Raw genomic sequence first — 13,153 nt, 5'->3', positions numbered from 1 at the left:
GTTTTTACATAATTCATTCTGTAAGTAACTTTGCACATAAGTGTGTCTGTTACATGGAGATTATACATTTGTGAGACAGATTGCTTGTTAAACTGTACAGAATGGAGTTTGTGATATAATGACATCCTTTTGTGCACTAACCAGATTTTGTTTTCATTCTTTAATAGAAATAAGTCTTTTGTATATTTTTTTTATCTGTGTTTGGTCACAAATACTTATATAACATGAGAGACATTCATTCTGTGTATTAGGGATAGTTTTGTATACAGAATGTATTTGGGACAAACGGCACCCCATACTAATGACACCCAGTTTGTGTTCCAGCACATGGTGGGAATCAAACAACAGATATTGATCCGTATGAGTGGGTTTCCTGTATACTTCCGTCTTCAACTTACCCCCTCTTGGATGCATATCATAACAGTCCAAAAAGGCAAGTTTGTTCTCGTGGACATCTTCCCTTGTGAACTTGATGTTATTGTCCACTGAGTTAATGTGTTCTGTAAAGGCCACCACTTCATTGTATCTGATTTTAACCCAAGTGTCATCCACATACCTGAACCAGTGACTTGGTGTAGTTCCCTGGAAAGTAAGTAAGGCCCTCCTTTCTACTTCCTCCATGTACAGGTTTGCTACAATAGGAGAGACTGGAGATCCCATTGCACAGCCATGTTTCTGTCTATAAAAAAGGTTCTTGTACTTGAAGTATGTGGTGTTAAGGCACAAATCTAGCAACAAACATACTTGGTTGGGACTGAGCTTCGTTCTGCTGCTGAGGGTGTTATCTTGTTGCAGTTCAACATCATTGTTTCTTCTGCCTCTAGTGTAACGCCGTGAATCTTGGTTACAAACTCCTTGGCATTCTGGATATGATGCACTGTATTGCCTACCAACGGGGCTAAGATGTTAGCCAAGAATTTTGCAATGCTGTATGTCACTGAATTCATGCTGCTGACAATTGGTCTTAGTGGGGCTCCTTCTTTGTGTATCTTGGGGAGTCCGTATAAACATGGTGTGGCTTTCTCGTTTTCAAGTTGTTGTAGGCAACCTATTACCTTTTTCTTTCCTTAAGGGTTCATATGTATTGCTATCACTAAGTAGAGAGGTTATCTTGCAGTTGTAGTCAGTTGTGTTGAGCACACCTGTGCATCTCCCTTTATCTGCTGGCATGATAGTGATGTTCGGGTCCTTACTCAGAGAACTGAGCACTCTCCTCTCTTGTGTAGTAAGGTTAGAGGGAGGTGTTCTGGCACTTGACAAAGCAGCGGACACTTTTAGCCGGAGTTGTTCCGCTTCTTCCTTTTCCAAGTTATTATTTTTAAATTAAAATTCTGTGGCTGTGATGAGTTCAACCACTGGGATGTGTTGTGGTGTCAGTGCATAGTTTAAGCCCTTGGCTAGCACGTCCTTTTCCGGCTGAGTTAGTAACCTATCTGATAGGTTCTTAACCCACGTGTCTTTGGTGTTCTTTGGTGTCTCATCTTTCTGCCTCCAGGTTAGTTCTTCAGTCCTTTTCCAACTGCTGCTTCGTGACAGTAACGTGGTGAATTTGCTTATTTTTTTCTGTGCACGTTCAACAAACACAACCACCCTTTCCAGGGTTCCATCAGGCAGTTCTTTTGCCAGACTCAGTTTCAGATGTTCAACTTTCTGCTTAAGGGCATCAATGGTAAAGTTGATCTGTCTGACCCATTCATTTAGTAGATGTTTTTGGGCTTTTTGTAAAATCTTGTTGGCTCTGTGACTTTTTATGGTGGAACCCAGGCGTAGGCTACAAGGGGTGAGTCCCTGATGTCGGCATCTGAGATTAAAGCATAGATGGTTTCGATAGTCCGCCACTTTTCTTGCTGTTCTTTCATATTCCCGAACCAGTTTTAGAGTATTCTCTCCAAAATAAATGGCAATATGACTATCCATTAAAGATAGCATGGTCCAAATATTGGATAAAGAAGACCGCTGCTTTGAATGAGGTGTGTAAGAGGCTATTCATGTCAAGGTGGAGAAACCATCCCTGAACAGAGGCGGGGGCCTTCAACACCACCTGTCTGCTACATACAATGCTGTTCTAACATCTGTACCGCGGCGGTTTCAGAACACTTCACACATCCATTCATGCAACTCTCACAAGTAACACCTCTTTCTAGGAGTTGCATGACACATTGGATAATCCTATCACAGTAACTACCGTATATACTCGTGTATAAGCCGAGATTTTCAGCACCCAAAATGTGCTGAAAAACGCTATCTCGTCTTATACTCGCGTCACATAACACAAACAAAGCCCTTTACAGTATAACCCCCAATTTACCAAAAGTCCCCTGTCTCTTGCGAACCGATCGATTTTATTAGCAAACACCTTTTCTATGCAGCGTGCACAAACTTACTTGTTAGAACTCTAAATGGATGCAGCGTGCGTGTAACGTGACACGCTGATAGGGAGGTGCTGGACTGCAGTAGCAGAAGGGATCGTGGCAAAAGAACACAACGAGGAAAGGGAAGCGGCTGCTGAATTGAAGAAGGTGGGGGCTAGAGTAGACTGTAAGAAGCCGTTTCGGAAGAAAGGCTGGCTAAAGTTGGAGAAGAGGCACAAGAATGTGAGTAGAATATAGAAGCGCCACTGTTCAGGAGAAGGGGGGTTGCGGGGGAAAGAGTTAGAAGCAGTCTGGAGAGGCAGCCTGAAGGGACCGGGAAACAATACCATTGCAAACTACTCCTACACATTTGTGTGTGCTTAACACATTTCCCTCATTTAACTTTTACTACTTTCTCAAGAGGCCATGGTTTTGTAGACTCCACCATCTACAATTTTCTTATTCCTCCTATTCTCATTAATCAAGCAGTTGGGTGTGTTTATCCTTTTCAATTGATGGTCACTGTTAAATATTTTTAGAATCTACTTTAGTCTATTATTAACTTATATTTATTAGCACTGCACTTTATATCATCAGTATATTATGACTGAATTTTAATTAATTGTTTAAATTGTCCTCAGAAAATATTATTAATAACCAATTTATTAAACCAATGAGTACTATTTATTTAGGTGTTTTTAAATTTTAAATTGGGATTTTCATATTAATTCCTAATCAATTAATGGGGATTAATTACGGTAATTCATTTGCACTGCACTTTATAATTTAATATTATTTATTAATCAAGTGATTTAACCCACTCATGCCTTCATTTTTGATTATTGAAACTTACCAGTAGCTGCTGCATTTCTCACCCTAGGCTTATACTCGAGTCAATAAGTTTCCCAGTTTTCGTAGGTAAAATTAGGTACCTCGGCTTATACTCAGGTCGGCTTATACTCGAGTATATACGGTACACAGAATCAACACCAATGTGAATTTCTTCAGATGTCACATCTTTGAAGAGTTACAATGTGCCATTGTGATTGGATTAGTGGAAGAGTTTATATGGCGAGAAATTCCCACACCAGTCAGTTGAACTGAAGAAGCTGCTCGGATGAGTAGTGAAACGTCTTCATTGATTACTCAGAAAGTCCAGTTGTTTTAAATTTACCTATACTAGATAGTAGGCAATGCTACTGAAACTGAACTGATTTGAAACTAGCTGATTCTGGGTGTAAAGATCATCAATAGTGATGGGCAAATCTGACACGTTTTGCTTTGCCGAAAATTTGTGAACCTGAGTCAAATTCAACAAATGCATTATATATATTGAACTTTGCCCAAATATTGTAAATATCCCCATAGATATCCAAGAATATTAATACAGGGAGAGTTTGGTTTATTGAGATAATGAGAACATTTTTAGTAAATAACTCCCTTAAGCATGATTAAAACTGGTATATAAATCTGTTAAAGGAAAACTATACCCCCAAAATGAATACTTAAACAACAGATTTATATCTGATTATATCAAATTAAGTGGCATATGAAAAAATCTTACCAAACTGTAATATGTATGTATATAAAAAATGTCCTTTTACCTCTCTTGCCGTGAACCACCATTTCGTGATAGTCTGTGTGCTGCCTCAGAGATCACCTGACCAGGAATAACACAGCTCTAACTGTAACAGGAAGAAGTGTGGACGAGAATGACAGAACAATGTCTGTTAATTGGCTCATGTGACCTAACATGTATGGTTTATTTGGTATGTTTGTGTGCACAGTGAATTGTACAATCCCAGGGGGTAACCCTTATTTTTTAAAATGGCAATTTTCTATTCAGGATTATCCAGTGGCACATACTAATAAAAAAGTATATTATTATGAAATGGTTTGTTTACATGGACATGAACAAGAATTCAGATTCAGCTGAATCCAAGGACCTGGCCAAGCCATATCCAAACCCTAAATAAAGTGTAAAATTTTTACATTTTTGCATTTTTGGGCATGCATCAGAAATTTTTGCCTTCACCCCATCAACTTCCATGTTCAATGAGGATACGGTTTGACACTTAGGGGCAGATTTATCAAGGGTCGAATTTCGAGTTTATGTAAGTTTCTAAAAACTCCCATCAACTCCCATCAACTCAAAATTCAAAAAAAGAATGACCAATTGAAACTTATTTAAAAAATGAATTCTTTAAAAATGGGTGAATAGGATAGAGCTGCAAACTCAAATTGATTCGAGTTTTTTCACCAAATTTTTTTCTTTGTTTTACTTTTTTCAAAAGTCCACCAAACTACTCCAAATTGATTATAGGAGGTCTCCCATAGGCTAAAAACCAATTTATCAGGTTTTGGATGGTGAATAGTCTAATTTGAATTCTTAAAGGGACAGTACATGATAACTTTCAAATTCGAATTTCGTTTTTTTTTTTAAACTCGAATCGAATTTGGACCATTCCCTAGTCGAATTACACTAAAATAAACTCAAAATTCTAATTCAACCCTTAACAAATAAGCCCCTTTGATTAGCAGGATTCTGTGCATTCCCTAAAAAAATACAAATATTAACCAATTATATTAACACTTGAAAATGTTTAACATTTACTTTAATGTTGTAGTGTCCCTTTTCCTTGAGATGTAGATAAAGGTAAATGCCGGGGGAATTCCCTACCACTTCAGCTGAACTGAAGAAGCCACTCGGATGAGTGGTGAAATGTTTTCAAGAAAAACACTAAGGTTTTCTTTTATCAAAATCCTAATTTATCTCACTATTTTTGGAAAGCCACTCCAACCAAATTCGCACTACCTTTCCCTCCTATTTATTCAAAAGTCACGATCAGATCATAAAAAAAATCCGAATCCACAACTTTTCCAGATTTGATGCCAGAATACCGTGACTTTTTCAGAATTTGACACCCGAATACCATGACTTTTTAAGAAACCCAGTGAAAAACAGGATATCTTGGGGACATCTGCCATTGAATTGTACATGAACTCGGCAGGTCTGAGGTGGAGTACTTTTTTATTTGGACTTTTAACACCATCGGTTTAATAAATCACAAAAAAATTATGTTTTTTCTCTACAAAAAATGGTGGTTTCCCCTTTAAAAGTCCAACCATAAAAAAACGGACTTTGATAAATAACCCCCCTTAATGTCCAGTTGCCTTTGAATGAATTCTAATAGATATTGTTAATCATGACCTGGATAAATGAGAACCTCCATAGATAACAGAAAATCATATCATACTTACCGAGATTTTCGTTTCCTGGACTGTAACATGGCAGTGGGCACACAAAGGGTTAATCCCCCTGCCGTGAGGAAGGTACAGGAAATGACGTAATAAAAGGAACTCCCCCCGCCTTGGCGCCCATTCTTAATGACTGAGTAAAAATACCCATGGGAGGGAAGCCCCTGCCCACTGCCATGTTACAGTCCAGGAAACGAAAATCTCGGTAAGTATGATATGATTTTCTGTTTTCCTGTTCCTTTCACATGGCAGTGGGCACACAAAGGGACTTAACAAGCTTATAAATGCAGGGTGGGAAAATAAAACCATACTCCCAAACGTAAATGCAGAATTATTTAATGGAAGTAGCCGCATCCAGAATGGAGTGACCGAAACTGGCCAGCTCTCTGGAGTAGGTATCAAACCTATAATGTTTTGCAAATGTACAAAGCGAAGACCAGGTTGCTGCTCTGCAGATTTCTTCTGCGGATACCTGGGCTCTGAGTGCCCAGGATGCTGCCATCCCTCTAGTGGAGTGTGCTCTTGGTGCTGGCCCAGGTGTTGCCTGTAATGAGTAAGACTTCTGAATGCATTGTTTTATCCAACTAGCAATAGTACTTTTGGAAGCTCTGTTTCCTGCGTTACTGCCTCCAATTGTAACCAACAGATAGTCTGTTTTTCTGAAGGTTGCCGCTTTATCCAGGTAAGTACGGAGGCATCTGACTACATCCAGGGTGTGTAGTTTCTCCTCTTGTTGATTTGTTGGTTCAGAGTGAAAAGTGGGCAAAACTAAATCTTGACACTGGTGAAATCTAGTGGAAACTTTAGGCAAGAATCCGTCCGCTGTTTTCAGTACCACTTTGTCTGGGAAAAACGTCATTTTTGAAGTTTTTATGGACAGTGCATGTAACTCACTTATTCGCCTCGCTGAAGTAATGGCTAGCAAGAAAACTGTTTTTAGACACAGAAATTTAAGTGATGCCTCTTCTAGTGGTTCGAAGGGACTTTCCATCAGAGCCTTGAGAACCAGGGACAAATCCCAGGGGGGTATTTCAGGTCTGATTATAGGTCTGAGCTTCTTAAGACCCTGAAGGAATTTTTTGATAAGCTGGTTAGAAGCCCACTGTTTACTGGTGTATGAAGATATAGCCGTTATTTGCCCTTTTAGTGTAGAGAGGCTTAACCCTCGGTCCATCCCTGCTTGGAGAAATTCTAGAAGAGTGAATTCTGAAGTCATGACCGGGTTGTGGTCTTTTTCCTCACACCATTTCTTGAAAGCTTCCCATGATTTTGCATATTTAATGTGTGTTGAGTTCTTTTTTGAAGCCAGCATAGTTGTGATTGTAGCATAGGATAGCCCTAGCTTACTTAGCCTGATCCTTTCAGTTTCCATGCTGTTAGTGCCCAGTTGTTCGGATCTGGGTGTAGTATTTCTCCTTGGTGGAGTATTGTTGGTAGGATGGGAAGGTGAAAGGGTTCCTCTTGTTTCAATTGCATCAAGGTAGGGAACCATGCCCTTCTGGGCCACCAGGGGGTCACCATGACCACACTCGCTCTGTCCATCCTGATCTTCTGTATTACTTTCGGAATTACCGCCAGTGGTGGGAAGATATATGCTGTTTTGAACTTCCAGGGGAATGAAAAGGCGTCCCAATACTTCGTTCGACTGTCTCTCCTCCAGGTACAGAATGTCTGTATTTTTCTGTTTTGGAGTGTTGCCATTAGGTCTATTGAGAATGGCCCCCATTTTTTGGATATCATTTCGAATATCTCCTGACTGAGTTCCCATTCCCCTATAGCAGGGAATTTTCTGCTCAGGTGGTCTGCTAGGGAGTTCTGGATTCCCGGAATGTATGTAGCTGAGATGTCCTTCAGATGTTCCTCTGCCCAGGAGAATATAGTTATGGTCGTGTTCAACAGTGTTTGAGATCTGGTTCCTCCTTGTTTGTTGATATAATTGACTACAGTGAGGTTGTCTGATCTTATCTGGACTTCTTTCCCTTGGATGATTCCCAGGAATTTTGGCAGACTCAAAAGCACCGCATTCAGCTCCCTCCAATTGGAACTTTTCCTGCTGTCTTGCCATGACCATGTATCTTGGCATGTCATGTACCTGCAGTGAGCTCCCCAGCCTAATCTGCTGGCATCCGTGGTGATGATTTCCCAGATCCGAGGTTTCAAGGAAATAGGTATTTTCAGATTCTGTTCTTTCATCCACCAAGCTAGGGACTGTATAGTTTTTGCCGACAGGCTGATAGTTTGTTGTGGTTTTAAGTAGTCTTTGCTCCATTGTGTCAGAAATTCCTGGTGTGGATCCTGCTCCATCTGACAGAGTCCATCGTGGAGCTGAGCTTCCCCAAGATTTGTTGACAAGTTTTCGCCGATGGATTTGGGTTTGAACAGAGTCGTTTTATTTGACTCTGGATATCGGGTATCTTTTCCTGAGGGAGGCTCAAGTACCCTTCTTCGGTATTTATCAATGTTCCCAGGAATACTATTTTCTGGGTCGGTGTTAATACGGATTTGTCCCAGTTTATCAACCACCCCCAATTTGACAGGGTAGATTCCACCTTCTTTAGGTGTTTGGTCAATGTCTGGGATGTTGGAGCTTTGATGAAAAGATCGTCCAGGTATCCGAAGATTTGAACTCCTTCTATTCGGAGATGTTCTAGAAGTGGGGCCAGGATTTTGGTGAAAACTCTGGGCCCTGTTGATAGGCCAAAGGGAATGGCTCGATATTGGTAATGCTTCCCCAGGATCAGGAAACGGAGAAATTTTCTGTGAGGTTCCCATATAGGTATATGAAAGTAAGCGTCTAGAAGATCTATCTTTGCCATCCAGTCTCCTGGGCAAATGTGCATAGCGATTGTTCTCATTGACTCCATCTTGAAGGTTTGTACTTTTAGATGTTGATTGAGGGTCTTGAGGTTGAGAATCGCCCGGAATGCTCCATTTTGCTTTTGCTTTAGAAATAGGTGAGAATATATGCCTGAGAAGAGTTCTTGCATCGGTACTTCTTCTATGACTCTTTTGGTTAGAAGATCTGATAGGACATTTTTGATGTTTTTCATGTCTTGCTCTGACCTCCTCTTGTCGGATGACATGAAGCTTCTTTTGGGGGGGGTTTTTAGTTGAAGAACATACCCCTTTGAAATTGTGTTTAGGACCCAAGAGTCTGTTACATGTTGAACCCACACTGGCAAAAAGGCTTGTATTCTGCCTCCCACTTGGGCCAGAGGGGCTCGCGCACCTTCATGCTGATTTTTTCTCTGTTTTTTGTTCTCTCTTATCCTGATTTGGAAACCTGGCTCTCCAGGGTTGTCGAAAAAATGGTTTTCCTGGCTTATACTGCTTTGTGTCACGAAAGGAGGGTTTTTGGTCCCTGGACCAATTTCTGTAGGGTTTTTTGTCTTTTCTATCCTGTGGCAAGAAAGCAGATTTCCCTGCCGAAGCTTTAGAGATGATCTGATCTAAGCGTTCACCGAAAAGGAATTTTCCTTTAAATGCTAAAGAGCATAAATTGTGCTTAGACTGGGAGTCTGCTTGCCAATGACGCAGCCACAGTGCCCTTCTGGCTGCCACTGCCATTCCCATAGATTTGGCTGCCATTCTTGACCCATCAAGCGAAGCTTCGGCAGTAAAGTTATTGGCTGCCTTTATGTCTTGGACAATATCCAGTAGATTTTCTGTGTCTGCTCCTGACTTGATGGCATTTTCGATGTCCTGTATCCATATGCTATTGGCTCTAGCCAGTGAGGTGGTAGCTACCGCAATTTTACATGCCATCCCTCCTAAGAACATCTTCTTCAGTATGGCATCTTGCCTTCGTTCCATGGCATCTTTTAAGGATACTCCTTCATCCACGGGTAGTGTGGTTCGCCGGGCTATTCTGGTGATCGCAGCATCTACTTTTGGTGTCGACACCCAGTTTTTCACATCCTGTTCCGAAAAAGGATACATTTTAGTGAAGCGTTTGGATTCTCCCAGTTTTTTATATGGATTTTCCCATTCTGATTGAATCATCTTGGAAATGACCTCATGTACTGGGAACATTTGAGCCCTTTTACTTGATTTGAACATTTTGTCTTGTTTAGGTATGGGGTCTTCCTCATCCAGGTCCAGCGTAGCCCTCATGTGTCTTATTAGAGGTTCAATGAATTCGATGTTGAATGTGGTATCCTCTATCTCTTCTGTTTCTGAATCAGAGAGAGGTATCTCACCCTCCGAAGTGCTTGAGTTTTCCAACTCCTCAGTTTCTCTAACTGAGCTCTTGTCAGTAGGTCGGAGAGTAACACCCTGTTTAGTCAGGTTTTTCATGACTTTACCCGTCACTTCATCCACCATTGTAGCCATGGACTGTTTGAAGGTGGATTGCATCCAGTCCATCATGTTTGTCATTTGTTCTTGAGCTGGTTCGCTCGCATCTGTCAGGCATTTTTTACATAGCCTTTTATCTGGCATGGCAGGATTGTCACAAGCCATGCATTCTTTTCTTGAACTTTTGCTTCTGCTAGGTTCATCCCTGTGTGACGAACTTCTGTAAGGAGAAAAAAATTGCATCTTACTTACAGTCCGTAGCATTTATAGTCCCATAGTTTCTCTCTCTCCATCCATGCTTACCCTCTGGAGCTTGAATGCGAGCGTCTGTGACTCATTACAGACAGCCTGCAAAACATATACACATAACAGGTTACTTTGTTTAATTAACCTGAGCTCCCAGCGTGAAAAAACTCCCATAGGTAACTACTTACACCTGGGACCAGTGATATAATCAATACACACTTGCTCTGCTTCACAAGCAGCAATCAGCCACATACAGATTCAATGTAGCAGCTTAGGGGATTTAAAAACATTTTTTGGCACCATCCCGCCCCTTTAAGGCTTACCCGGAAGTTCGCGCATGCGCATAGCGCATCAGGATGGACGTTTAGTAATGGGCGCTTCAGCGTCTTATTGCGCATGCGCCGCTCAACGGAGCGGCATTGCGAGTTATTGCGCTGTCGGCAACGGATGGCCATGAGCCCGCCGGCTCCTCCTGGGGCACACATAAGATGTTAGTCTCGGCTCAGGAGCTTCAGACAGAGGGAGAGCAGCTCTGCTGGGTAAGAGGGTATTTTTCCACGACAGGAAGAAAAAGAATGGGCGCCAAGACGGGGGGAGTTCCTTTTATTACGTCATTTCCTGTACCTTCCTCACGGCAGGGGGATTAACCCTTTGTGTGCCCACTGCCATGTGAAAGGAACAGGAAACTACTTTTCTACATTCATCACACAACACTCCATTGAGTGATATATTCAACATTTCCTTAAACTTCAATATAATTTTATGTTCCTGACTTTTAATGACTGCACCATAGTTTTTGGAAGAGATGCCAATATAGTAAAAGTCTATTTTACAATTCTATACAAAATGCAATCTATTTCATTATTTCTACTGTAATTAGTAATAATAGATTTAGGGCAGATCTACCAATTATTACTGAAACAAAGGTTAACAATAACTATTGCCCTGTACTGTCATGTTGGGCTTAATCGCATTTCCATGCTGAAACAATCCATTCAATTGTCTGAAACTTTATTTTCCTTGCAATATTGCAGTGGATTTCACAGAATTCAGAGTGATAGGTCCAACTGCTACTGCTAAGCTCTAGCATTTCCACTGAACAGAATTGTGTCTGATTACTGAAATTAGTCATTTTCATTTTGATGAATTACCACATCTAACTGCATGTGGATTTTTCAAATTAAAACTTATTACTCATACAGAATTTTACATTTGACTTCTCATACACCAAAATTCATTACACACTTTCCTAAATGAACATTTTTTTATACACTTTTGTAAAGTTGCTCCATAAATGTATTTAGAATGTTTTACTTTGTCATGAAGTAAAGTAATAGCATATTAGCAGTCAAATACACAAATGACAATGTTGTTTCTTATTCCTGTTTGGCTTAGAAGGATCTGCTGGTGAATGTACAAGTCATATGAAAAAGTGTGGGAAACCCTCTCAGCCTGCATAATAATTTACTCCACTTTCAACAAAAAAGATAACAGTGGTATGTCTTTCATTGCCCAGGAACATCTGAGTACTGGGTGTTTTAGGAAACAAAGATTTTTAATGAAGCATTATTTGGTTGAATGAAATTAAATCAAATATGAAAACTGGATGTGCAAAAATGTGGGTACACTTGTAGTTTTGCTAATTTGAATGCATTTAACCGCTCAATGCTGATTACTGGCAACACCAAATTGGTAGTATAAGCTCGTTAAGCCTTGAACTTCATAGACAGGTGTTTCCAATCATGAGAAACTGTATTTAAGGTTGCCAATTGCAAGTTGTGCTTCTGTTTGACTCTCCTCTGAAGAGTGACAGCATGGGATCATCAAAGCAACTCTCAAAAGATCTGAAAACAAAGATTGTTCAGTGTCATGGTTTACGGGAAGGCTACACACAGCTATCTCAGAGGTTTAAACTGTAAGGAATGTAATCAGGAAAAGGAAGAGTAACTTTATATTCATGGCTGCACAAGTTTTTCTGCAGTGGGGAAAGCACCCCTTCTTTTTATTTGTTTACACCATGAATATCTACGTTTCAGGGGGGTACAACGTCCCTTCATCAGGACGTAATTCTAAATGTGAAAAAACACCTTTATAGGCATAACCCCGCCTCTACACACTATCACATGTGACCCTAATCTCAATTAACCCTTATTGCCCATACAGTATTACCAATTAAAAAAACCCAATTAATAGTGTTTAAATAGTTAATAAATTATTTAAAAGTCCATTATTACAAATATACATTGTGTTTAAAAGTCCTTTATCCATGTCTATATATATATATATATATACACATACATATATATATATACATATATATATACACATACATATATATATATATATATACACATATATATATATACATATACTGTATATATATATATATATATATATATATATATATATATATATATATATATATATATATATATATATATATATACACATATATATATACATACATATATATATACATACATATGTATATATATATACATACATATATATATAGTCCTGTCCGTTCGTGGAGCGCACACCATAAGATGAATGTCAGCCTGGGTGCCAGCCTAAATAAAAGCGATAAAGTCCATCCAAAAGTGACGGCACTCACAGGAAAAGAGATTACAACAATTCAATAAGGTGAAACCAAAAGGTTTATTGTGATCCAACGTTTCGGTTCCTTCTTGGAACCTTCGTCAGGGAAAGAAAACAGAACACAAACAATTCAGTGCAGGGTTTAAATGGTGTAAAATGGCGCCAAAATATGGTTGCTAGGATGCCTAGCAACGCGTGCACTGGGAAAGAGGTGTGCGCAATGGGTTAAAAACTGTATGGGGGGCAAGGGGCTAAGTAGATGGACCATCAGAGGAAGGCTGAAACCAAAGAGCAATCCAACATTACAACCGCCGTTGTAGAAAGCCGAAATAACGGCTGTCATTACCCGTCCTGCGATCTGTGAGTGGTGAACCGGAACTGCGCTGAGTTCCCGGCGCTTCAGT

This window comes from Xenopus laevis, chromosome 3S, assembly GCF_017654675.1.
Source record: "Xenopus laevis strain J_2021 chromosome 3S, Xenopus_laevis_v10.1, whole genome shotgun sequence".
Lineage (NCBI taxonomy): Eukaryota > Metazoa > Chordata > Amphibia > Anura > Pipidae > Xenopus > Xenopus laevis.
This window is presented reverse-complemented; position numbering follows the sequence as displayed.